Source organism: Pseudophryne corroboree, chromosome 7 (assembly GCF_028390025.1).
Source record: "Pseudophryne corroboree isolate aPseCor3 chromosome 7, aPseCor3.hap2, whole genome shotgun sequence".
Lineage (NCBI taxonomy): Eukaryota > Metazoa > Chordata > Amphibia > Anura > Myobatrachidae > Pseudophryne > Pseudophryne corroboree.
In genome coordinates, this window is record NC_086450.1 from 174,395,293 (window position 1) to 174,417,882 (window position 22,590).

The window sequence follows — 22,590 nt, forward strand, 5'->3', positions numbered from 1 at the left end:
GCATCAAAAGGATCCGGAGGTTTCTGATTCTATTAGTGACATTGGATTCTTGCATAACGGTGTTCATAAATAAAGGAAATAAAAAAGGATCATGAGGTAATCCAAAAGTGTATTCACGCAATGACAGCACTATTGCTAGCCGATGGAGGGTAGTGCCACCCTTGGGTGTCTCCTTGGAGCTTTGTCCTTATGATGACGTCTCACTAGGCCCATGTATAATAAAAGAGATAGAAAAACAATAGCGCAAAGTGATGTGGGTGTTAAATTGCTTATCTTATGATCGATCAATTGCACTTTTGACATTCATTCATATAATGCATTCATTTAATCCCCAATGATCTTCATTAAAGTGATGGACTTAAAGTATAAATTTAGTGACATAAATGAATAAACTGTAAAAAGTGAGAGGTGCTTTTACCTATGCCACAATAGACCGGACAAATTATTTAATATACATATATAAAATATACAAGTAAGTTACTGATTATGGTTTGTAATAAACCACCTAGCATAAGTTATTATATTGAAATACACATATTCCAAATTAAAAATGAAAGCAAATAAAAATATTGTCCTTGAGTGAGCTTCAATAAAAATGTTTTACAAGGGAGCTACAAATACTATACAAATACTCGGGAGTGTATTAAGAGAGGAAGGGACCCATGGACTTGAGTAGGGTTGAGACTATATCCTCTTCAGTGAAGCATGGGAAATACCATCTGACCTGCTACAAGAGGGGGAAAGAGCAAGGTTCAGAACATGGAACCCAAGATGTACCCTTGCGGACTTGCTACTTTCAATAACGCTTAGGGCTCGGTTGCTCGCTTCGCTTGCCTCCAGGTTACTAAAGGAAATAAATGGTGACTTGTATAGTAAAACTGCTAGCAACCTTGCTTTTCCCCATGTCAGATGGTATTTCCCACAGTTACTGAAGAGTATCTAGCCCAGAGGTTCTCAAACTCGGTCCTCGGGAGCCCACACAGTGCATGTTTTGCAGGCAGGGGCGGATCCAGAAGAAAATGATAGGGGGGGCACCATGGAAGGGGCAAGTACATTTGCGTGCGGCTTCAGTGCATGTGAGGTGGCGCTTCTTATACAATGCCCACAGTTGTAGCGCTCATTATGCAATGTCCACTGTACTGGTAGTGCCCCTTATATAGACCCCATAGTAGTGGTGTCCCTTATGCAATGCCCGTATTGCCCCCAGTAGTAATGTTGCCTGTAGTAATCCCCCTAGTCATTATGCCCCCAGTGGTAATGCCCCTGCAGTTATGACCCCAGTAGTTTAGCCACCAGTAGTAATACCCCCCTATAGTTTGCCCCATTGTAGTTTAGCTCCTGTAGTTATGCCCCCCTTATAGTTTAGCCACCAGTAGTAATGCCCCCCTGTAGTTTGCCCCATTGCAGTTTAGCCCCTGTAGTTATGCCCCCCTTATAGTTTAGCCTCCAGTAGTAATGCCCCCAATAGTTTGGCCCCTGTAGTTATGCCCCCAGTAGTTCGGCTCCCCCTGTAGTTTAGCCCCCAAGTAGTAATGCCCCTGTAGTTTAGCCCCCAAGTAGTAATGCCCCCAATAGTTTGGCCCCTGTAGTTATGCCCCCAGTAGTTTGGCTCCCCCTGTAGTTTAGCCCCCAAGTAGTAATGCCCCTGTAGTTTAGCCCCCAAGTAGTAATGCCCCCTGTAGGTGCCCCCCAGTAATAATGCCCCCAGTAGCTGCTCCCCCAGTAATAATGCCCCCAGTAGCTGCCCCCCCAGTAGTGATGCCCCCAGTTATAATGCCCCCAGTAGTAATGCCCCCCCTCAGTAGTAATGCCCCTTGTTAATGCCCCCCCAGTAGTAATGCCCCTTGTTGGTGCCCCCCCCAGTAGTAATGTCCCCCCGTAGTTTCCCCCAGGAGATGCCCCCGCTGCATTAAGGAAGAAAAAAACACAATACTTACCGAGCCCCGTTCCCGCGCCGCTGCAGTACTCCTTCTGACTGGCGTCCTCTCCTCAGTACTATGAGAGAGACGTCATGACTGACGTCTCTCCCATAGCGCACGGCGCAGTGACAGCGCCGGAAGCCGGAGCTCAGTACTGAGCTCCGGCCTCCGGCTACCGCTGTGCAGGGAGACGGGCGCCCGCTGGTAACAGAATCTCAGCGGGCGCCCGTCATCTCCCTGTGCGGCGCCGACGCCGCTGGGGGGGGGGGACGGGGGATGGGGGGGGAAGCCACAAATGACAGGGGGGGCACGGGCCCGAGTGCCCCCCCCCCTGGATCCGCCACTGTTTGCAGGTAACCCAGCAGGTGCACAGGTGTATTAATTACTCACTGACACATTTTAAAAGGTCCACAGGTGGAGCAAATTATTTCACTTGCGATTCTGTGAGGAGACCTGCAAAACATGCACTGTGTGGGCCCCCGAGGACCGAGTTTGAGAACCTCTGATCTAGCCACTACTGTTAAGTTAATAGGGAAGTTAGAAAAACCAGGTGGTCTATGAACAAAGGCATATATTGTAGAAAGAGTGATGCATTATGAGCCATTTCTCCAGCTTTGCCATAGTACAGCAGCCTCTTGGGCACATTTTGCAGCCGTCTGCCAGGTGTAGCGCCTGGAGGAGGATTCAGATTATGCTACAGCGTGTGTGTGCACATTAATTATTATCATGCAGTGTGTGTCCCTCCATGTGTCAACATCTTCCACTCTCGGGTGGATGTCAGCTCTTTATTTGACACACAGCTGCAGAATATTTAAAAAACCCTTTTAACCTATTATGCCACTCCGAGTCAGAAATGCTGTACAATGGGTTACAGGGGCTCTCTGTATTTTATAACTATTTTTATATTAAAAAAACACATTACAGCTGGATATATCCATATATCCATGGTCAAATATTTCTCCAATTATCTTGACCATACTGAGAACGATGGGCATCATGGCTCAGCAGGACAAACTGCGGGAGTGCCGGCACTCACGTGTCCGGACGCTCTGGTGGGGTCCCTCAAGGACGGGGAGGGAACGCAGGCTGCTGGCGGCGGGCGCAGGCTGTAGGCACAGCTGGAGAAGCAGGTAGCAGAGGCAGAGGTGTTCCATGGTACAGGCTCCAGCTGCGTAGGTCTGGGAATGACGCAGCCATCTTGGATGGGTCAGCTGACCTGTAAGAACCAATAACCAGCAAGTTCCAGCAGGACCAATGAGATCCAGCCTCCAGGTATAAAGCAGAGGATTTCTGGGTAAGAGATTGCCAGTGCAACGTCTTACACACAGTAATGTGTGCATTCGTTTCTCTGTGCTCCACTGCGTTGTTTACAGCATCCAGTTTCTCTCTGAATATCTTCAGTGACGCAAGATTCGCAACCAGTCTCACAGTTCCGCTTCATGCTACTAAAACTGCTGAACCCTGGCTTCCTTCATTGAGACCCAGTGTCGTCTAGCCCTGCAGTTCCTCGCTTCCGGAGACTCCCAGGTGTCCGTTTACGGTAACCGACCTCCAGTGCTCAGTCCTCACCTGTCCATCTGATGTGCCTCACAGCTTGCTGCATTCCAACCCGAGACTTATGAAAAAGACTTTCATACGGCCTGCTCGGCTGATTTCCAAAAACCAGTTGGATTCACAGTCTCCAACAACTCTGACAAGGGGTCATCAGTACTGAATGGAAGAAAGAATGTTTCATTATCAGCATAAATAGTTGGTCTCTATGGTAAGGATGGGTAACCTGTATAATTCCTCATCACCTACAGTACATAGATTGGATACATTTCTTACAATAAATTGTATCTTTATAGCTAGAATGTGTTGAAGACATAGGGGGATTTTATCAGATTCCATTCTTGTGGAATAGTTTTTTCTTTCCTCTAGATCAAAACAATTAGAATTTATGAGATGTTGAACATGGTGGACCTACAGTATGTCTTTTTTCAACCTTACTAACTTAAGGGATATGTTGTAGCCATATTAGCTTGAGCTACCAACAGTTTGCTCCAGTGTGACGTGACCATGCCCTCTCTATCTAGGAGCACATTCAGTATCCAGATTATAAAAATGAAACTGTTGATAGTTATGGATCTTAGGCACTGCACCTAACTGTGCATTAAAGGTGCATTACGTCCTTTGTTTATTAGGTAGAGGCATATGAGTTTTGAGAATGAACCTCCAGTTACTCTGATTGTAGATACAGAATTTGCATTACCCAGGCTTTGCTAACCAGCAGTGGAAGACATATATGATTCTGTATACCTAACAAAGATCCAGAGTTAGGTATGACTGTCATGCCTTCAGCATTTGCTTTGTGTAGATCTGATTACTTTTACTACAGAAAGTTGTATTATTGCCCCATCTGGTGGTCAGTCCCATCAATTAATTTGACCCTCATAGCCTCTTGTAGCCAGTCTTGCAATGCATTCTGGGATGAAGAAGCTGGGATCAGCCTTTCTACTTCCCTCATGGTCCCAGACAGTCATGCTTTACATGGGTCCAACTCTCATATAGCATTCGATGGTGAGTTTGTATATTAAATGTCTCATCTCAACCTGTTTAGCCAGTGAGTAATGTTAGCTGCACTGTAGTTTATACTTGCACATGTAATCACATGTTTGCACAGCCCATGTTATATGTACTTGTGTATATCCATTTTGCTTTTCACATGCATATCATAATTGCATATTCTTGTTTCATTAACAGTTTTACCTCATTATCACATATCATCATATCGTATTGTACATCAAATCAACGCATCATATCTGTGATCCCTTTACTGAATAATAAAACACCGTTCTACAAACACCTCTTCTGAACAGATTATTGAAAAGTAAAGGTGGTTATACTGTAGGCTTCAAATTTGCCAGAAAGGGCTTAGTGAGAGGTTGAACAGTAAAACATCGAATGCTACAAGCAGATGGACTCTCTTACACTGACTCCGTCAGTAAATCATTGCCTGTCAGCAGTGGGGACATATACTGACTTACAGAGCCGTTACACTGCCAGCCACAGCTATCTGCATATGACAGCCACACAGTTTCTATACAGTCTACCAACTATGGCAGCTCAGCAATAGGAGTACCGCCATTTGACTACACAGAAACCTGTACAAGTCAGTGCAGCCACGCTTATAAGGCAACACAACAGTCTCTTCACAGTCAAGCAGCTTCATAACAGTTCAAAGATACTGACTCCTCAGAGATCTGCGACACAGTCTGAACAGTTACTTGCAGACAGCATTACAGCAGTCTCTACACAATCAAACATCTCTACCAGATCACCATGTCACAGAAAACGATATCCTCATACAAAACAAGGTCCCAAGTCTCTGGTTCCTCCAAATCCTTGTCTGTCAGTAATGCAGCCATCATGGCACGTGCAAAAGCGGAAGCCGCAAAAGTAAGGGCTAACTTTGCCGAGCAGGAGATGCAATTAAAAATCGAGAGCAAACGCTTAGAAGCAATCGGCGAGAAGCTCGCTGCAGAGAAGGAGGCAGCGGCTGCCATAGCTGAAGCAGAAATCTTGGAGACTGCAGAACTCCCTGATATAAGAAGAACCAATGTACTTGACACAGAGAATGGATCTCAGGATTCACTGCAACGCACATCAGAATACGTACGTCAAGTCTCAAAAAGGAGTAGCAACCCTCCATCTTTACAAGGTACGCATTCAGACCTCATGCAAACAAATCAAGTACACTCTACAGCGCCACCACCAGTGGACAACAGGCCACACATTTGCAAGCAAGAGAATCCTAGACACTGTGAACCTATGAGGGACAACTCTTCCCCACCTCAGATGTCTGAATCTGCAAACTCCAAGAAAGACACAGCCTACTTCACACAGAAGCGGTGTGATACCAACCGTCGGGAACCAGACAACACTAACAGGTATGACTACACACCATATACCTACCGTGTTAATGTACCGACATCTCCAAGAGCCAATCAGGACACATTAGACTTTGCTAAATTTCTCACCCGCCGTGAATTAGTCACGATTAGTATTTCAAAGTTCAATGATCGCCCTGAGAACTTCAGAGCCTGGCAGTCCTCTTTTCAAAATGCTATCAGAGGAATAGACCTTTCACATAGTGAAGAGATAGACCTCTTAATTAAATGGCTTGGGAATGAATCTGCAGAACATGCTAGAAGGATAAGAGTGATTAACATTAACCACCCTGAGAATGGACTTAGGATGATCTGGGATAGACTTAATGAGTGCTATGGCTCACCAGAGATAATAGAGAGTGCTCTGTTCAAAAGAATAGACGATTTCCCCAGGTTACCCAACAAAGGCTATCAGAGACTCAGAGAACTAAGTGACTTACTAAAAGAACTTCAAGTAGCTAAATGTGAGGGAGATTTACCAGGACTTGCCTTCCTTGACACAGCCAGAGGCGTTAACCCTATAGTGCAGAAACTACCGTATAATCTGCAGGAACAATGGATCAACCATGGCTCCAAATATAAGCGGCAGAACAAAGTGCAATTTCCACCATTCTCAGTTTTCGTGGACTTTGTACACCAGCAAGCTATGACCAGGAATGATCCTAGTTTTGCCTTTACCTTGACAAATACTGCACCTATGGTACCTAACCCCCGCAAAACATCAGTTGCAGTTCACAAGACTAATGTGCATTATTCAGATTCTTTCCGCAGGTCTACCAGCTTTAATCGCCAAGAGACCACAGACAAAGATCCAGCCAAGCAATGTCCTCTGCATCACAAACCGCATCCTCTCCTGAAATGCAGAACCTTCAGAGAAAAGTCCCTGGAGAACCGCAAAGCCTTCTTAAAGGAGAATAGGATCTGCTACAAGTGCTGTTCCTCCACATCACACCTCGCCAAGGACTGCAAGGTTAGTGCTAACTGCACAGAATGCCACAGCACAGACCACAATACCGCTCTACACCCTGGTCCTCCCCCATGGGCTTTGCAACACAGTTATACCGATACAGAGCATGGCGGGGAGCACAGTGTAGAACAAAAAGACACTGTTGCAGTCACACCAGAAATAACTTCACAATGTACCGAAGTCTGCAAAGATGCCATTAGCGGTAGATCCTGCTCCAAAATATGTTTAGTCAAAGTTTACCCCAAAGGCCATCCAGACAAAGCCGTTAAACTTTATGCAATCCTAGATGACCAAAGTAACAGGTCTCTAGCCAGATCAATCTTCTTTGAGACCTTTAATGTTAAAGGACCCAGCACTCCTTACTCCTTAAGATCCTGCGCAGGGAGTTTTGAGACAACAGGAAGGAGAGCAACTGGCTATCAAATTGAGTCCTTGGATGGGAAGACATGTCTCTCTTTACCAACTATCACAGAGTGTGACGAGATTCCAGACAATAGGAGTGAGATTCCTACACCAGATGTAGCTAAACACCATACACATTTGAAACGCATAGCACATCTGATACCAGAACTGGATCCACATGCCCAAATAAATCTACTCATTGGGAGGGATATCCTACAAGTCCACAAAGCCAGAAGTCAGATTAATGGTCCACATAACGCACCTTACGCTCAAAGACTGGATCTGGGATGGGTAATAATAGGAGAAGTATGTCTTGGAGATGTGCATAAACCAGATTCTGTCAACAGCATGCTTACCTGTACTTTAGAAAATGGACGCCCTTCTCTATTCCAGCCATGTCATAACCATTTCCTCATAAAGGAATTACCACACTGTACCTTCATAGACTCAACTAGTGACAACCATATCTGTGACAACTATCAAGATCATCTGGGACACGCAGTCTTCCAGAGAACAAAGAAGGATGACCAGGTGGCAATGTCCATAGAGGACAAACTATTCTTGGAAATAATGGAGAAAGGACTAGTCAAGGATGATGCCAACAGCTGGGTTGCTCCTCTACCCTTTAGAACACCCAGACAACGCCTTCCTAATGACAGAGAACAAGTACTCAAACGCTTCTCTTCACTTAAACACAACTTTCACAGGAAACCAGAGATGAAAGATCATTTCTTCTCCTTTATGGCTAAAATATTTGAGAATGGTCACGCCGAGATAGCTCCCATTCTTAAAGACACAGAAGAATGCTGGTACCTGCCAATGTTCGGAGTATATCACCCGAAGAAACCAGGTCAGATAAGAGTGGTGTTCGATTCCAGTGCCCAGTTTGAAGGTGTTTCTTTAAATGACGTACTCCTGACAGGACCAGACCTTAACAACAAACTCCTAGGAGTACTCATCCGTTTCCGAAAAGACTCTATTGCCTTCACAGCTGACATTCAACAAATGTTTCATTGCTTTCTTGTGAGAGAAAAAGACAGGAATTTCCTAAGATTCTTCTGGTTCAGAGACAATGACCCCTCAAAAGACATCACGGAGTATCGCATGAAGGTACACATCTTTGGTAACAGCCCTTCACCTGCAGTTGCCATCTATGGACTCAGACGTTCAGCTCAAGAGGGTGAGCTAGAGTATGGTTCTGATGTTAGACAACTTGTAGATAAAGACTTCTACGTGGATGACTGCCTAAAATCTATGCCAACAGCCGAGACAGCAATCAGCCTCCTCAAAAGAGCTCAGGAAATGCTTGCTTGTTCAAACCTGAGGCTTCACAAAATAGCTTCCAACAGCAAAGTAGTGATGGAAGCCTTCCCTTCCCAAGATCATACCAGCGATTTAAGAGACTTGGATTTAGGAACCGATTCCCCACCAGCTCAACGTAGCCTTGGACTCTTGTGGGACTTAAAATCTGACACCTTTACCTTCCAAGTAAACAGCGAAGAAAGACCCTTCACTCGCAGAGGTGTTCTCTCTACTCTAAACAGCTTGTACGACCCCTTAGGATTTGCAGCTCCTGTCACTATCCAAGGTAAAGCTTTGCTCAGAGACCTAACCTGTGAGTCAATTGACTGGGATGCCCCACTGCCTCCCCAGAAAAGAAACTTGTGGCAAGAGTGGAAAGATTCTCTATCTACCTTAACCAACCTCCGCATTACACGTCCATATGCCCCCGTGCCTTCTACAGCAGTACAAAACCAGAGACTATGTGTATTCTCTGATGCCTCAACCCAAGCAATTGCTGCAGTTGCATATCTTAAGACCATGGACATCAAGGGACAATGTCATATTGGATTTGTCATGGGCAAAGCAAAGTTAGCTCCACGTCCAGAACACACAGTGCCCAGACTTGAACTTTGTGCTGCAGTACTAGCTGTAGAATTAGCTGAGCTCATTTCATCTGAGTTACCAATTGGACTCTCTGAAGCAGATTTCTACACAGACAGTAAGGTAGTATTAGGCTACATATGCAACGAGACCAGACGGTTCCATGTTTATGTCAGCAATCGTGTGCTAAGAATCAGAAGATCCACCAATCCAAAACAGTGGCACTATGTATCTACTGCTCACAATCCAGCAGATCACGCTACAAGAGCTGTCCCAGCCAGTATCCTCAAAGACACTACATGGCTCAGAGGACCTGAATTCCTGTACAAGGCAGATTCGAACAATCCTGAAAGTAGCATATTCAAGCTAGTAGACGCAGACTCAGATGTTGAAATTCGTCCACAAATAACTACAATCCATACCGTAACTTCAGATTGTCAACTTCAGCCTCACAGATTCCAAAGATTTTCAACTTGGAAATCACTTGTCAGAGCCATTACCTGCTTAACTCACATAGTCCATTCATTTAAACGCAACGCATCTGTAAGTGTGAATGGATGTAAAGGTTGGCACCACTGTCAAAATGTTTACGCACCAGAAGAAACACAACGATCCAAGAACCTTATCATCCGTGTTGTGCAGCACCAAATCTTTTCCGGAGAGATCGACTGCATTAACAGTGGAAATCCTATTCCCAAAGACAGCACCTTAAAAAAGCTAGACCCTTTTCTTGATGAAAATCATTTATTGAGAGTAGGAGGCCGTCTTCAAGAAGCAAACTTGGAGACAAATGAGAAAAATCCTTTAATCATTCCTGGGAGTCACCACATAGCTTCTTTAATTGTGCAACACTATCACAACGAAGTCAAACACCAAGGACGATTGTTTACCGAAGGAGCTCTACGATCAGCTGGGTTCTGGATTATTGGAGCGAAAAGGTGTGTAAGCAGCACAATCTTCAAATGTATCATTTGCCGTAGACTTCGTGGTACTTCCCAAACTCAGAAGATGGCTAATCTTCCAACAGACAGACTTGGTACAGACCCTCCTTTCTCCAATGTTGGTCTTGATGTATTTGGTCCATGGACTGTCATCACACGACATACTAGAGGTGCGAATGCGAACAGCAAGCGCTGGGCGGTTGTATTCACTTGTATGAGCATCAGAGCTGTTCACATCGAAGTTATAGAATCAATGGACACTTCAAGCTTCATCAATGCCTTTAGACGCTTCATTGCTATCCGTGGCCCAGTAAAACACATCCGGTCCGACAGAGGTACCAACTTCATTGGAGCAGCCAAAGAATTACAAATTAATTCGAACATTGACACTAAAAGCATAGAGAGATATCTCAGTGAGCAAGGTTGTACATGGACCTTCAACCCGCCTCATTCTTCTCATATGGGAGGTGCCTGGGAAAGGATGATCGGCATGATACGCAGAATCCTTGATTCCATATTCTTGCAAGTGGGAACTGCAAGACTTACTCACGAGAGTTTAACAACCTTCATGGCTGAAGTCTCAGCTATTGTCAACGGAAGACCATTGACTTCAGTGTCTAATGACCCAGAAGACCCACTTCTACTTACTCCGGCCACTCTTCTTACACAGAAGACCGGGATTACCTATGCTCCTCCTGGAGAATTCAATACCAAAGACCTGTTCAAACGTCAATGGAGACAAGTTCAAAGCCTTGCAAACACCTTTTGGGACAGATGGAAAAGACAATACCTTTCTACCCTGCAGTCAAGGAGCAAGTGGCAAGTTGCCAAACCCAACTTAAAACCAGGTGACATTGTGCTCGTCAGAGATTGCCAGTCACAACGCAACGAATGGCCTTTAAGTCTTGTCACCAAGACGTTCCCAAGCAAGGATGGGAAGGTTCGTAAGGTTGAGGTCAAGATCTGTAAGCGAGGAGAGACTAAGTTGTTCCTCAGACCAGTGACTGAACTATTCTTATTGTTATCTGTTTAGAGTTTAAAATATGGTACCAGTGATACCAGATGGGGAGTGTCATGCCTTCAGCATTTGCTTTGTGTAGATCTGATTACTTTTACTACAGAAAGTTGTATTATTGCCCCATCTGGTGGTCAGTCCCATCAATTAATTTGACCCTCATAGCCTCTTGTAGCCAGTCTTGCAATGCATTCTGGGATGAAGAAGCTGGGATCAGCCTTTCTACTTCCCTCATGGTCCCAGACAGTCATGCTTTACATGGGTCCAACTCTCATATAGCATTCGATGGTGAGTTTGTATATTAAATGTCTCATCTCAACCTGTTTAGCCAGTGAGTAATGTTAGCTGCACTGTAGTTTATACTTGCACATGTAATCACATGTTTGCACAGCCCATGTTATATGTACTTGTGTATATCCATTTTGCTTTTCACATGCATATCATAATTGCATATTCTTGTTTCATTAACAGTTTTACCTCATTATCACATATCATCATATCGTATTGTACATCAAATCAACGCATCATATCTGTGATCCCTTTACTGAATAATAAAACACCGTTCTACAAACACCTCTTCTGAACAGATTATTGAAAAGTAAAGGTGGTTATACTGTAGGCTTCAAATTTGCCAGAAAGGGCTTAGTGAGAGGCTGAACAATGACGGTCCTGATTTAAGAACTCTGTTTCATCCGATGGACTCATGTTTTGCCCACGCTGCAACATGATAGGACATGCCCACTTCTGGTGCATGTTGTGCCTATTCCCCAAGTGTTGATGTATGCCATTCAGTAGATGTGTCCCACAATAAACAGTTTTAGTAAGAAGAAATCCCAGAGTTCAGCTCTATAACTGTCATTCAGGAAAGTGCCTGAAATAAGTGTAAAAGTGCCAGTAAATGTTGAACGTGTTTGAAGATTACATTAATCAGCTGCAATAAGTAGGAGCTAATATTGGTGTTGGCAAGATTTGTAAGTACAGTAAATATCAAGTTGGCTTAAAAGAGATCCCTTTCATTGTGTGTTTATTTGTTCTGTCTTCATAATACATCATTTACAACCTTTAACATTTCAGGAAGCTCTCCAGTGATTTTAACCTTTGTGTTCTTTTTAAAGTACACCTGTAGCCTATATTTTAGAAACAGACATTTTGTTGGAATACACAATAGTAACTAGAATTCAAGTCATTCTATCAATATGAACTATTAACACAACTCATCTCTTCCAACGTCTACGGTTGCTGGCAAAATGATGCACACACTTCACTTTTGGCCCACAACATCACGGAAGCTCCACATCAGAACCTAGAGTCAGAAACTTGAACCAAAAGACAAGGATGGGGTACAGTAATTAGGGGAGAGCCTTCTATGGCACTGGCCAGCCACAAGTCCCTTAGGGGTTACATTTTTGGGGAAACTGAGTCAGGGGATGGGTGCACCTCCCCTCAGACTGAACCCCTGGAGAGTGCTATCCTTGCCAACCAGTTATTATAGCCCTACATGTGGCATCTACTCACCATGTCAATTTTGAGTGTGGGCTTGCCACTCACATCTTCGGAGATAGGACAAATGCATCGACTGTTGGGACAGTGTCCTCAAATTGTGACGGTTCCACCTAAATTGGTATAGTTAGGAGGTACAATATTTGCATAGTTAGCAAATATCTTTTATTGACAGTCTGATAGTTTCAAAAATTCTGTACTTTATATTGTCTATGTTATTATAGCTATTTTTATTAACAGGCTCATTTAATGATGTGCAACATTTATAATACACAAAATAACATTTAAGACAGTTAGTTCGTGGGGTTGTGGCGCCAGTGATGTGCGGTGGGTTGAGGCAGGTGAGGCAGAGCCTTTCCTGTCATAGGTACATTTAAACCAGAGTTTTGACTGAATAAAATATATGAAAAATACTGATAATTTGTTTGAAATATCTTCTTTGCATTATTCTAATAATTTTTATAACCCAAACTCTGGAGTAAAAAGTCTATGGCAGGTGAGGCAGTGCCTCACCTGTGTATCCTTTCCACACATCCCTAATCAAAACTCACCAGATTTCCAGGAGTTTATACTGCTGCACCTGTGTATAATGCCCAGATGCACCCTTTGGCTCATATATTGCATGTAAATCTGGCTCTGGGGTTAGCCAGTGCCTCCTGAGCCATTTAGCTCACCGCACGTCCCAGGGTTGTACTGCACCATTTTGTCAGCTTTGTCACGGGTATATGCATTTCCAAGGAAAAATCCCTAAAAAGGCAATGCTTGACAGTAGGTCCACCGAGTGCCTTCAAGGGCCTTTTACATCAGCTAGGTGTCATCTGAGGTATCTCAATTTCCTCAAATAGCATGATTCAGTCTCCTGTACCTACATGTAGCCAACACTGGGGGTAATTCCAAGTTGATTGCAGCAGGATTTTTGATAGCAATTGGGCAAAACCATGTGCACTGCAGAGGAGGCAGATATAACATGTGTAGAGAGAGTAAGATTTGGGTGGGTTATTTTGTTTCTGTGCAGGGTAAATACTGGCTGCTTTATTTTTACACTGCAAATTAGATTGCAGATTGAACACACCCCACCCAAATCTAACTCTCTCTGCACATGTTATATCCGCCTCCCCTGCAGTGCACATGGTTTTGCCCAATTGCTAACAAAAATCCTGCTGCAATCAATTTGGAATTACCCACACTATCAGCTAATCAGTGACCTCATATTTATAATTTGTTTTGTTGCATACTGAAATGAAAAACAAATGTCCACTAAATGGAGAGGATCTATAGTCAGCAAATGTATTCCAAAATAAAAGAGTATTCATTTTTAGTATAAAACCATATATATAAATAAATAAATAAATAAATAAATAAATGAAAAACAAATAGTATATTGCAAGAACTTGGTCCAAACTACTGTTTGTTAGCATGTCACATTGCCCCAACCTTGGCTGCCACACTTAACTGACATCCATTAAATTCCAAACTTTGTTATACAAAAATGTATCATTTCAAAAGTTTGCTGATGTTTCTTATGAAATTGTCAGGGAAAATATGCATTTTTTATGAAAAACCCCCAAATCATTATTAGGCCTGACATTTCTTATTGTGAGGAAGAGAAGTAAAAACCCTTATAGTCATTAATAGCGATCCTTTCATTACATATCAACCAGGGTTCTCTTTGCCAAACTTACCTAGTACTGCTTGCATATGATACAGCTCAGCTGGGATTTATTTTCCAATTTCTGTTCAGAGATAGGTACATTTGTCAAAACTGACAATTTGGAGAAAGGGGATTTATCTGTATACAAATTACCTTAATTCAATCAATTAAAAAAATCAATAAATAAATTCATCTTAATAAAGGATAACTATGTGTTTAGCTTGGGGTAAATTTAGATGAGATAAAATGAAAAAGAATATGTTATGTTCGTTTGCCTCAACCACATAGGTCAAGTTTGGTCTGAACATTACAGCAATGTTTACCTTTTCTTTAACATAAAATCAGAGACTGTATATAAAGTGATTTTGTTGATAATATGTACAATGGAGATCAGGGCTAGCAAAATAATCTCCATGATATCTCTGCAAGGTAACATACGCCTGGTATTGTATTAGACAGAAAATTATATGTTTTCAGAGTCTTACTAAATATTACATACAGGGGCGTAGCCAGAACTTTGTGGCCCCATAGCAACATTTTGAAGGGGCCCCTGTCCCAATGCTTCTAGAGAGATGCCTCTCTGCAGCTATTTTTAATTGTATGCCCCATAATAGTGCCCTAGTTCAGTTTTTATACCATAGTAGTATTCTATTTAATGTGGTGCCCCATAGTACTGCCCTAGTTCATGTTATACCCATAGTAGTGCCTTGGTTAATATTATACCCCATAGTAGTGACCTAGTACACATTATGTCACATTGTAGGTCTGCCAGTACACATTATGCCACACAGTAACCCAATCACATAATGACATAGTGTCCCCAGTTCATATTATGCCACACCACAGTGGCTCAACTTGATATTGTGCCACATTACAGTGCCCCAGTTCATATTATGTAATACTATAATGCCCTCCAGTTCATATTATGCCACACTATAGTACCTCAACTTCATATTATGTCACACTATAGTGTCTCCACTTCATATTGTTCCACATTACATTGCCTCCAGTTCATATTACTGAACGTAACATTATAATGCACTCCAGTTAATTTTATACCACATTACAATGAACAGGTCCAGTGGCATACCTAGTTATATTGCAGGCCCAAAGGCAAGTCTGTAAAGGCCCCTGCTGTACTGTATGTACCACCCAAATTGAAAAATGTATATAACACACGTAGCTGTGACAGGGAAGGTGGGCCTCTCTCAGCTCTGGGCCCCATAGCAGCTGCACTCTCTGCACCTATGGTAGCTACGTCCTTGATTACACAATATATGATTAGTAATGCAGCAGGACAGTTTTAAGTGGATAACTTCCTTAAAATCATGATAGATAGATAGATAGATAGATAGATAGATAGATAGATAGATAGATAGATTGATTTTTTTCATATATTCTTCAGCCATTGTATTTGAATATTTCTACTGGTTAAAAAACTGGAAATAACAGCAGATGGAAGTCTTACTACAAAATGTTAATGCCAAACTGATTTATTTTCAGATAGCAAAATAATGTTTTTGTGGGGGGATGTTTATATGTATTATAATAATATATTGGTGGAAAAGGTTATTTCTTCTATGCTAAAAATGTTTGCGGAAGTTGCTACATTATGTAAAAAAAAAAAAATAAGGTTAAATATTCAAATGACCCAAATGCTCATTTGTAATAGCCTGCAAGTTGCAGAAAGTACTACGATTCCAGCAATGTAAACCATACAGTAGATATAAAACGGCCAAAATGTAATAGGCAAACTAGATGTGCCAAGTGGTTCTTATCTGCTGTCAAATTCTATGTTTCTATGAGCTCTCTGTAAACAGTTTCTGTAGGTCCGCAACACTCCACCTATACGTAACGTCACAATGTATGACATCACATAGGGGTGGAGCAGTACCGCAGAATTTTTTTGGGGGGAGGTAGGGGCCCTGTCAATTTTGTCAGTCCCGGGCCACACAATTTTTGATGGCAGCCCTGCATAACAGTGTATATGGGCCCTCATTCCGAGTCGTTCGCTCGTTCTTTTTTTTCGCATCGCAGTGAAAATCAGCTTAGAGCGCATGCGCAATGTTCGCACTGCGACTGCGCTAAGTAATTCTGCTATGAAGAAAGGATTTTTACTCACGGCTTTTTGTTCACACCGGCGAACGTAGTGTGATTGACAGGAAATGGGTGTTACTGGGCGGAAACACGGCGTTTTATGGGCGTGTGGCTGAAAACGCTACCGTTTCCGGAAAAAACGCAGGAGTGGCCGGAGAAACGGGGGAGTGTCTGGGCGAACGCTGGGAGTGTTTGTGACGTCAAACCAGGAACGACAAGCACTGAACTGATCGCACAGGCAGAGTAAGTCTGGAGCTACTCTAAAACTGCTAAGTTTTTTTTGTTCGCAATATTGCGTAAACTTCGTTCGCACTTTTAAGATGCTAAGATACACTCCCAGTAGGCGTAGACTAAGCGTGTGTAACTCTGCTAAATTCGCCTTGCGACCGATCAACTCGGAATGAGGGCCCTGATTCCCACACAGCTTGGAACATTACATTACAGTAGGCCCCTGCAGGTTACAGCACTCTGTTATCCTCTCATGTAGCTTTGGGCACTGTCATATTACTAGACACATGTCACAGGTACAGTACACAGGATTTTTACAGGGTGGTTCCAATTGTTTGATTTAGGAGCAAAGTAATGAAAAACTGTTGCAATAAGTTTAAGGGGGACATTTACTAAGCAGTGATAAGAGCGGAGAAGTGAGCCAGTGGAGAAGTTGCCCCATCAACCAGTAAATGTTCTCCTTAATCAGATACTTTTTGTTGTTAAATTGTTTTAAATGCATAACAAATATAGTTTAGGCCCAACTAAATGCTTACTCGCAGTCTTATCTAGTGATATTTGTAGTATATTTAATATTATTTTACACACTAACATAACATTTTACCTGCAGTAAAGTACTAAGCATCCAAGCAGGAAAAATAAGATTTTACTCACCGGTAAATCTATTTCTCGTAGTCCGTAGTGGATGCTGGGACTCCGTAAGGACCATGGGGAATAGCGGCTCCGCAGGAGACTGGGCACAACTAAAGAAAGCTTTAGGACTACCTGGTGTGCACTGGCTCCTCCCTCTATGACCCTCCTCCAGACCTCAGTTAGGGTACTGTGCCCGGAAGAGCTGACACAATAAGGAAGGATTTTGAATCCCGGGTAAGACTCATACCAGCCACACCAATCACACCGTACAACTCGTGATACTATACCCAGTTAACAGTATGAATAACAACTGAGCCTCTTCAACAGATGGCTCAACAATAACCCTTTTGTTAAACAATAACTATATACAAGTATTGCAGACAATCCGCACTTGGGATGGGCGCCCAGCATCCACTACGGACTACGAGAAATAGATTTACCGGTGAGTAAAATCTTATTTTCTCTGACGTCCTAAGTGGATGCTGGGACTCCGTAAGGACCATGGGGATTACACCAAAGCTCCCAAACGGGCGGGAGAGTGCGGATGACTCTGCAGCACCGAATGAGCAAACTCAAGGTCCTCCTCAGCCAGGGTATCAAATTTGTAGAATTTTGCAAAAGTGTTAGACCCTGACCAAGTAGCAGCTCGGCAAAGTTGTAAAGCCGAGACCGCTCGGGCAGCCGCCCAAGAAGAGCCCACCTTCCTCGTGGAATGGGCTTTTACAGATTTAGGATGCGGCAGTCCAGCCGCAGAATGCGCAAGCTGAATTGTGCTACAGATCCAGCGAGCAATAGTCTGCTTCGAAGCAGGAGCACCCATCTTGTTGGGTGCATACAGGATAAATAGCGAGTCAGTTTTCCTGACTCCAGCCGTCCTGGAAACATATATTTTCAAGGCCCTGACTACGTCCAGTAACTTGGAATCCTCCAAGTCCCTAGTAGCCGCAGGCACCACAATAGGTTGGTTCAAATGAAAAGCTGATACCACCTTAGGGAGAAACTGGGGACGAGTCCTCAATTCTGCCCTATCCATATGGAAAATCAGATAAGGGCTTTTACATGACAAAGCCGCCAATTCTGACACACGCCTGGCCGAAGCCAAGGCCAACAGCATGACCACCTTCCACGTGAGATATTTCAAATCCACTGTTTTAAGTGGCTCAAACCAATGTGACTTTAGGAAACCCAACACCACATTGAGATCCCAAGGTGCCACTGGAGGCACAAAAGGGGGCTGAATATGCAGCACTCCCTTAACAAATGTCTGAACTTCAGGCAGTGAAGCCAGTTCTTTCTGGAAGAAAATCGACAGAGCCGAAATCTGGACCTTAATGGAACCCAATTTTAGGCCCATAGTCACTCCTGACTGTAGGAAGTGCAGAAATCGACCCAGCTGAAATTCCTCCGTTGGGGCCTTCCTGGCCTCACACCACGCAACATATTTTCGCCATATGCGGTGATAATGATTTGCGGTTACATCTTTCCTAGCTTTAATCAGCGTAGGAATGACTTCCTCCGGAATGCCCTTTTCTTTTAGGATCCGGTGTTCAACCGCCATGCCGTCAAACGCAGCCGCGGTAAGTCTTGGAACAGACAGGGCCCCTGCTGCAGCAGGTCCTGTCTGAGCGGCAGAGGCCATGGGTCCTCTGAGACCATTTCTTGAAGTTCTGGGTACCAAGCTCTTCTTGGCCAATCCGGAACCACGAGTATAGTTCTTACTCCTCTCCTTCGTATTATTCTCAGTAGCTTGGGTATGAGAGGCAGAGGAGGGAACACATAAACCGACTGGTACACCCACTGTGTCACTAGAGCGTCCACAGCTATCGCCTGAGGGTCCCTTGACTTGGCGCAATATCTTTTTAGCTTTTTGTTGAGGCGGGACACCATCATGTCCACCTGTGGCCTTTCCCAACGGTTTACAATCATTTGGAAGACTTCTGGATGAAGTCCCCACTCTCCCGAGTGGAGGTCGTGCCTGCTGAGGAAGTCTGCTCCCAGTTGTCCACTCCCGGAATGAACACTGCTGACAGTGCTAATACGTGATTTTCCGCCCATCGGAGAATCCTTGTGGCTTCTGCCATCGCCATCCTGCTTCTTGTGCCGCCCTGTCGGTTTACATGGGCGACCGCCGGGATGTTGTCTGACTGAATCAGTACCGGCTGGTTTTGAAGCAGGGGTCTTGCTTGACTTAGGGCATTGTAAATGGCCCTCAGTTCCAGAATATTTATGTGTAGGGAAATCTCCTGGTTTGACCATAGTCCCTGGAAGTTTCTTCCCTGTGTGACTGCCCCCCAGCCTCGAAGGCTGGCATCCGTGGTTACCAGGAACCAGTCCTGTATGCCGAATCTGCGGCCCTCTTGAAGATGAGCACTCTGCAGCCACCACAGCAGAGACACCCTGGTCCTTGGAGACAGGGTTATCAGCCGATGCATCTGAAGATGCGATCCGGACCACTTGTCCAACAGGTCCCACTGAAAGGTTCTTGCATGGAACCTGCCGAATGGAATTGCTTCGTAGGAAGCTACCATCTTTCCCAGGACTCGCGTGCAGTGATGCACCGACACCTGTTTTGGTTTCAGGAGGTCTCTGACTAGAGATGACAGCTCCTTGGCTTTCTCCTCCGGGAGAAACACTTTTTTCTGGACTGTGTCCAGAACCATCCCCAGGAACAGTAGACGTGTCGTAGGGACCAGCTGTGACTTTGGAATATTTAGAATCCAACCGTGCTGTTGTAGCACCTCCTGAGATAATGCTACCCCGACCAACAACTGCTCCCTGGACCTCGCCTTTATCAGGAGATCGTCCAAGTACGGGATAATTAAAACTCCCTTTTTTCGAAAGAGTATCATCATTTCGGCCATTACCTTGGTAAATACCCTTGGTGCCGTGGACAAGCCGAACGGCAACGTCTGGAATTGGTAATGACAATCCTGTACCACAAATCTGAGGTACTCCTGGTGAGGATGGTAAATGGGGACATGCAGGTAAGCATCCTTGATGTCCAGTGATACCATGTAATCCCCCTCGTCCAGGCTTGCAATAACCGCCCTGAGCGATTCCATCTTGAACTTGAATTTTTTTATATATGTGTTCAAGGATTTCAAATTTAAAATGGGTATCACCGAACCGTCCGGTTTCGGTACCACAAACATTGTGGAATAGTAACCCCATCCTTGTTGAAGGAGGGGCACCTTGACTATCACCTGCTGGGAATACAGCTTGTGTATTGCCTCTAACACTGCCTCCCTGCCTGAGGGAGTTGTAGGCAAGGCAGATTTGAGGAAACGGCGGGGGGGAGACGTCTCGAATTCCAGCTTGTACCCCTGAGATACTACTTGAAGGATCCAGGGATCCACCCGTGAGCGAGCCCACAGATTGCTGAAGTTTTTGAGACGGGCCCCCACCGTACCTGGCTCCGCTTGTGGAGCCCCAGCGTCATGCGGCGGACTTGGAGGAAGCGGGGGAGGACTTTTGCTCCTGGGAACTGGCTGTATGCTGCAGCTTTTTCCCTCTACCTCTGCCTCTGGGCAGACAGGACGCGCCTTTAACCCGCTTGCCCTTATGGGGCCGAAAGGACTGTACCTGATAATACAGTGCTTTGTTTGGCTGTGAGGGAACATGGGGTAAAAATGCTGACTTCCCAGCTGTTGCTGTGGAAACGAGGTCCGAGAGACCATCCCCGAACAACTCCTCACCCTTATAAGGCAAAACTTCCATGTGCCTTTTAGAATCTGCATCCCCTGTCCACTGCCGAGTCCATAACCCTCTCCTGGCAGAAATGGACATTGCACTTATTTTAGATGCCAGCCGGCAAATATCCCTCTGTGCATCTCTCATGTATAAGACTGCGTCTTTAATATGCTCTACGGTTAGCAATATAGTGTCCCTGTCTAGGGTATCAATATTTTCCGACAGGGAATCTGACCACGCAGCTGCAGCACTGCACATCCATGCTGAAGCAATAGCTGGTCTCAGTATAATACCTGTGTGTGTATATACAGACTTCAGGATAGCCTCCTGCTTCCTATCAGCAGGCTCCTTTAGGGCGGCCGTATCCATTGACGGTAGTGCCACCTTCTTTGACAAGCGTGTGAGCGCTTTATCCACCCTAGGGGATGTTTCCCAACGTGACCTATCCTCTGGCGGGAAAGGGTACGTCATTAGTAACCTTTTAGAAATTACCAGTTTCTTATCGGGGGAAGCCCACGCTTCTTCACATACTTCATTTAATTCCTCAGATGGGGGAAAAACTACTGGTAGTTTTTTCTCTCCAAACATAATACCCTTTTTTGTGGCTCCTGGGGTAACATCAGAAATGTGCAACACATTTTTCATTGCCTCAATCATGTAACGTGTGGCCCTATTGGAAGTTACATTAGTCTCATCGTCGTCGACACTGGAGTCAGTATCCGTGTCGACATCTGTGTCTGCCATCTGAGGTAGCGGGCGTTTTAGAGCCCCTGATGGCTTTTGAGACGCATGGGCAGGCACAGGCTGAGAAGCCGGCTGTCCCATATTTGGTATGTCGTCAAACCTTTTATGTAAGGAGTTGACACTTTCACGTAATTCTTTCCACAAGTCCATCCACTCAGGAGTCGGCCCCGCAGGGGGTGACATCACATTTATCGGCATCTGCTCCGCCTCCACATAAGCCTCCTCATCAAACATGTCGACACAGCCGTACCGACACACCGCACACACACAGGGAATGCTCTTACAGAGGACAGGACCCCACAAAGCCCTTTGGGGAGACAGAGAGAGAGTATGCCAGCACACACCAGAGCGCTATATAACACAGGGATGAACACTATAACTGAGTGATTTTCCCTTATAGCTGCTTATATATATACTGCTGCGCCTAAATTTAGTGCCCCCCCTCTCTTTTTTACCCTTTGTAGTCTTGAAACTGCAGGTGAGAGCCAGGGAGCGATCCTTCCAGCGGAGCTGTGAGGGAAAAATGGCGCCAGTGTGCTGAGGGAGATAGCCCCGCCCCTTTTTTGGCTGACTTCTCCCGCTTTTTTATGGATCTCTGGCAGGGGTATTTTTCACATATATAGCCTCTAGGACTATATATTGTGATTTTTTTTGCCAGCCAAGGTGTTAATATTGCTGCTCAGGGCGCCCCCCCCCCCCAGCGCCCTGCACCCATCAGTGACCGGAGTGTGAGGTGTGCATGAGGAGCAATGGCGCACAGCTGCAGTGCTGTGCGCTACCTTGTTGAAGACCGAAGTCTTCTGCCGCCGATTTTCAGGACCATCTTCTTACTTCTGGCTCTGTAAGGGGGACGGCGGCGCGGCTCCGGGACCGGACGATCGAGGTCGGGCCTTGTGTTCTATCCCTCTGGAGCTAATGGTGTCCAGTAGCCTAAGAAGCCCAAGCTAGCTGCAAGCAGGTAGGTTCGCTTCTTCTCCCCTTAGTCCCTCG

At 44.7% G+C, this 22,590-nt stretch overlaps 1 long non-coding RNA gene across 3 annotated transcripts in view; it reads right to left on the reverse strand.

Annotated features, from left to right (window-relative positions):
* Nucleotides 1–2,183: 2,183 nt before the first annotated feature.
* Nucleotides 2,184–22,590, reverse strand: part of LOC134944875 (uncharacterized) — a 93,838-nt gene continuing 73,431 nt past the window's right edge. For 2 of the 3 annotated variants that reach the window (XR_010181976.1, XR_010181975.1), the window contains exons 2-3: nucleotides 12,573–12,670; nucleotides 2,184–3,629 (exon numbers count right to left, since the gene is read on the reverse strand). This is a non-coding gene — a long non-coding RNA (uncharacterized LOC134944875). Of the gene's footprint in view, nucleotides 3,630–12,073; nucleotides 12,374–12,572; nucleotides 12,671–22,590 lie in introns of those variants that run through there. The other variant, XR_010181977.1, reaches the window with a different exon arrangement.